This window comes from Phocoena phocoena, chromosome X (assembly GCF_963924675.1).
Source record: "Phocoena phocoena chromosome X, mPhoPho1.1, whole genome shotgun sequence".
NCBI classification, from domain to species: domain Eukaryota; kingdom Metazoa; phylum Chordata; class Mammalia; order Artiodactyla; family Phocoenidae; genus Phocoena; species Phocoena phocoena.
The window spans coordinates 42,374,431-42,379,780 of record NC_089240.1 but is presented as its reverse complement, the minus strand read 5'-3'; the positions used below and the strand labels follow the sequence as shown (position 1 = coordinate 42,379,780).

General features: G+C 44.7%; 1 pseudogene; it reads right to left on the bottom strand.

Annotated features, from left to right (window-relative positions):
- Positions 1 to 2,944: 2,944 nt before the first annotated feature.
- Positions 2,945 to 3,892, bottom strand: LOC136142850 (retinol dehydrogenase 12 pseudogene; annotated as a pseudogene).
- Positions 3,893 to 5,350: the final 1,458 nt, after the last annotated feature.

Genomic DNA, 5,350 nt, shown 5'->3' with positions numbered 1-5,350 from the left:
GAGGCCAGAAGTCTGAAATTAGTTTCTCTGGGCTGAAATCAAGGAGTCAGCTGGGCTGCACTCCTTCCAGAGGCTCTAGGAAAGAATCTTCTTGTTGCCTCTTCCAGCTTCTGGTGGCTGCCAGCATTCTTTGGCTTGTGGCTGCATCATTCTAATCTCTGCCTTCATGGTTATATTGCCTTCTTCCCTGGTCTGTGCCAAATCTCCCTCTGCTTTCCTCTGATAAGGACACTTATGATACATTTAGGGCCCACCCAGATAATCCAGAATAATCTCCCTATCTCAAGATCATTAACGTAATCACATCTGCAAAGTCTTTTCTATTGTTGTTGAAAGGTAATACTCATAGGTTGCAGGAATTAGTATGTGGCTATCTTTTGGGGGGGGGCTGCTAGGGTCCCCAAGGATTCATGTCCATCCCACATGCAAAATGCATGCACTCCATCCCCAAGTCCCCAAATTCTCAGTCCATCACAGTATCAGCTCAAGTCTAAAATCTCATCTAAATATCATCAGCTCAAGAGTACCAAATATCATCTTCTAAAATAGGTATGGGTGGTACTCTGGGTACATCCATCCTGGGGCAAAATTCCTCTTTGGACTTGGACACCAGAAAACAAATTAACTGTTCCTAAAATACAGTGGTGGGACAGGCATAGAATAGTAGCTATAGACATTATCATTTCAAATAGGAGAAATGGAAGCAAGAAGGAGTCATTGGCCCTAAGCAATTTTGAAATCTAGCAGGGAAAATTCCATTGGGTTTCAAGGCCTGGGAATAATCCTCTGTGACTTGAGGCTCTGTCCTATGGGCCTACAGCTCTGCCCTCAGAGTCATTCTTCCTTTCTCTTGAAGTGTGGCATATGTTTGCAATTGAGTAGTTTTATCAGCCTTTTTGATGCCTGTAGAATTTTGGGAGTCTGGCAGTCTTTCCTTCATTTTTTCTTGCCTCTGTTTCGTTCAGTTCAATCTGTCCCTGTTTCTGAAGATATAACATAAAAAATTGTGTGGGTCTCCCAAGTACGTCCAGAGATTCACACCATTAGACTAGATGGTCCTCCATATATCTTTCCTAGATTATCCTAGCTCTATTCCTGGGTATGGCTGAGATGGTTGAAGAGATTCACGAGTCACACATCTAAATCTCTGCAGTACTAGCAAACACAGCCACACTCTTGACTTTCTCTCCAGAGTGCACCTTTCTGAGAATGAATCTATTAATTTAATGTCTTTTGCAATCTAGATAGACTGAGAATTCCCCAAATTATCAAATCCTAGATCCCTTTTGCTTAACCATTTTCCCCTCAATTTACCTCATTCCTTTGACATTTTACTATATGCAGCAAGAATAAATCAGATCACACCTTCAACACTTTGCTTGGAAATCTCCTCAGCTAAACATCCAAGTTCATTGCTTACAAGCTCTGATTTCCACACAACTGTAGGACACAACTCACTAAGTTTTCTGCTAGTGTAACAAGGATTGTCTTTCCTTAAGTTTCCAATAACATGTTCCTCATTTGCTTCTGAGCCCTTATCAACAGCACCTTTAATGTTCATATTTCTACGATTTTGCTTATGACAATATATGTATTCTCTAAGATGATGTAGGTTTTCTCTTCCATGCTCCTCACTTCCTTCTGAGATCTCACCAGAATCACCTTCAAAGTTGTTATTTCTACTGACAGTCTTTTCAATTCAATCTAGGACATTTCTATCAAGCTTCTCAACATTCTTCTAGCTTCTACCCATTAACCAATTCCAAAGCCACTTTCATATTTTTAGGTATTTGTTACAACAGCATTCCACTTTTAGGTAGCAAAATCAGGTATTAGTTTCTTGTGGCTGCTGTAACAAGTGACCACAAACTTGGTGACATAAAACAATAGAGCTTTCTTTTCCCACAGTCTGGAGGTCATAAACCTGAAATCAGCATCACTGGCCTAAATCAAGGGTGTCAGAAGGGCTGTACTCTATCTACAGGTTCTAGGGAGAATTCATTTTTTGCCTCTTTCAGCTTCTGATTACTCACATCATTCCTTGGCTTCAGGCTTTATTCCAATCTTGAAGGCCAGCATCCTCAGATCTCTCTCTATTCCATTATCACATTGCCTTCTCCTCTGTGTATCTCTTCAAATCTCTCTCCACGTTTCTTCCTTCCTTCCCTTCCTTCCTTCCTCCCTCCCTTCCTCCCTCCCTCCCTTCTTTCCTTCCACGTTCAGTTTTTATTTTCTCTGAAAATTGAGGTAAAGGGAACTCTTTAGAAAAAGAAACAATCTGCATGGTTGAAAATGGAGGTCCTAACTTACACAGTGTTATATGTCAATTATATATATCTCAGTAAGGCTGGCAATATTTTTAACCTTAAAAAAAGAACTGGAAAAAGAAAATGGGAAGGTCTAGCTTCATACAGTGGCTTCAGCAGGCTCAGAGGAAGGAACTAAAGTTGGCCAAGGTTAGCCAAGATTTTCCTGAGCTGTCTAGACTCAAGAGATGCGACTAGTATTCCAAAGAGAAAAGAGATCAGTCAAAAGTTTGAGTCTTACAGTCCCTGGAAATATGTAACCCTGATGCTCCTGTCGCCTCAGCTGAAAATGTTGGCTGGCATTTCTGGTATTGATGAAGAAATTGCCCCCAATTTCCCGGGCTCTTCTGCCTTCCCCATGCCCACCTGGGATCTTCCCAGTCCTCCTGCCCCAAGAGAGCACTCTATTCATGAAATTATTGGAGAAGAATCCTCTGCAGTTGTGAGCATCTCATGCTGTGAGCCAGCTTCACAAGAGCGTTGGGTGTGCCAAGGTAAGGGTCAGGAGAATCAGAACAGGGCAGGGTTTGCAACAGCAGTAAACCAGAAGGAAAATCCTTCAGGATGGTCCTTCTCCTTGGTCCCCTTTCATTATGGCATGGACTTGGCCTGATAAGGCTGTGGCTCTTCCACCAGCTCTACTCCCACTGGATATCTAGAAGCTCACAACTGACGTTCCACAGGCGCTCAGCCATTTTGTTACTTCAGGCCCTTGGAGATACCCAGGTCCTCTTGCGGTCATTGAAGTACTTGGCACTCAGGGGCTCCAGGCCCTCAGTTACGGCACAGTGCAGTCTGGTCTGCGCCCCCTTCTCCCACACCAATTTGAAAAAGAGGGAGAAGAGCTGCCAGAGCAGGCACAGCAAGAAAGAGTATTGGACAAGCTCAGGGTGGACCATGCCCGGGTGCACTGCATAGAGGGTGGCCCCCATCCGTTGGAGCCTCTTGGCCAGCTCCCAAGTAAAAAGTATATTGGCCATCTTGCTGTGGCAATATGCAAAGCCCCAGCTGTAGCACTTCTCACTCTCAAGGTCCTGGAAGCGAATCTTGCCAGCATGGTGAGCCACCGATGACAGGTTCACCATCTGTGCAAGAGCAGACTCTTTCAGCTGCTCCAGGAGAGAGCAAGTGAGAAGGAAGTGGCCTAGGCAGTTGATTCCCAGGTGGGTTTCAAAGCTGTTAGCTGTCTTGGAATATGGACACATCATCATTCCTGTATTGTTGATCAGAATATGGAGCTGCTTTTGCACTGCCAGAAGGCTTTCAGCAAAAGCTCGGATGGATTTGGTACTGGATAGGTCCAGTTTCCACACCAGCACCTGGGAGCTCTTTGTATTAGCTCAGATTTCACTAGCAGCAGATTCCCACTTCAGTACATCTCAGCAGGCAATGCATAATCCTCTGTGAGTGAGCTCTCTGGCCGTCTCCTTACTGATGCCCATGTTGGCTCCAGTGATCACCACTATCTTCCTGGGAAGCTGCACATGTGTTCTCCAAATCTCACCATCAAAGAACTTCCTAATGGACAGAGCTATCACATACAGGAAAGAAAGGAGGGAGGTGAGTAGTTCTAAGATAACCAGCATCTTTTCAACTTCTTTAGTCGCTGCTGCTTTAGCAAAAGCAGTTTCAACTCCAATTCTGGCTCCAGCCCCTGGTCTGGCTCCAATTCTTGGCTGCTTCTCTCTGCTTCTCCCTCCCACTCCCTTATCTCCTCTCTCTCCTGGACTCTGGGCATCTCTTATGCATCTCTTATGAAGATACATGTAGTTGCATTTAGGGCCCACCCAGATAATCCAGGATAATCTCCACATCTTAACAGCCTTAACTGAATCATATGTGCAAAGAACCATTTTCCAAGTAAGGTAACATTTACAGTGTCCAGGGACTATGACCTACTACCTTTGGGGGCCATTATTCTGCCTAGTGCAAGGAGTAAGTCAGATGCCTTGTTCTGAAGTTCTGGGGTCACTGGGTTTGGAAAGGAGTGACTGGAGCTCTTTGAGGCCAAATGGGGTGGAAGACAGTGCAGCCTGGTGGGAGGGATGTGGGCTCTGTAGGCAGACAGACCTGAGTTCACTTCCCTGCCCCAACACCTGATGACTGAGTGACCTTGGGCAAGTCACTCAACCTCCCTGACTTTCCATTTCCTCCTCTGTGAAATGAGGTAATAACTGCACCTCCCTCACAAGGCTGTTGTAACTTGTGCTTGTAAAGCACTTAGCGTAGGGCTAGGCACATAGCGAGTAATCTACGAACATTGACTGTTGTTATTATTGACTGATGAACATGGTGATAATAATACCATGCATGTATTGTGCGCTTACTCTGTTTTGGGTTCACAAGAAACCCAAACGCTCCCAGGAGCATGTGATATAGATGTCACAGATGTAGATTCAAGAGGCCAGAATTTGCCTAAGGTCAGACAGTCAACAAATAGTAGAGGGAGGAATAAAGACCCTGTTTGGCTAATCCTTCACCGCAATGCTGGTCTCCACCCCATGAGGAGATTGTAAACCCCAGCACCTGCAGCGAGCATGTGTAAATGATGAATACATCTACAAGCAGGAAAGCCTGTGGCTAGTTGTATGGAGGGACTTGCCTACTGTCAGGGCTACAGACTATAGTGTGAGAAACCAGGATGGTGGAAGTCTCTGTGCTCAGCGCTTTTCCACCAAGGGAACAGGAGAGACTCTGTGCTGGTGGTGGTGACAGGCCCGTGTGTGAGGGCAAGGCCTGCACCAGGACCCAGGATGCTGTGGACCTTCTGACTCCAGGATGGATGAATGAAAAGGCCAGCATTATGTGGCTGTGGGAGTTTCCCATATTGTCTAGAATATTGTTCATTGAGCTGAAGATTCTTTTGCTCTATAGTATATTTCCACTTCTCTTTTAAAAGAGTAAACTTTATGTTGAAGTATAACATAAAGATGGAATTTTGCACAAATCATAACTATATCACTTGAGAGAAGCGGGGGAACTCAGAATCTGAGACTTGGTGTTAAAGATAAATCATTGCTGCCGGGTATGAGATCAGAAAAATA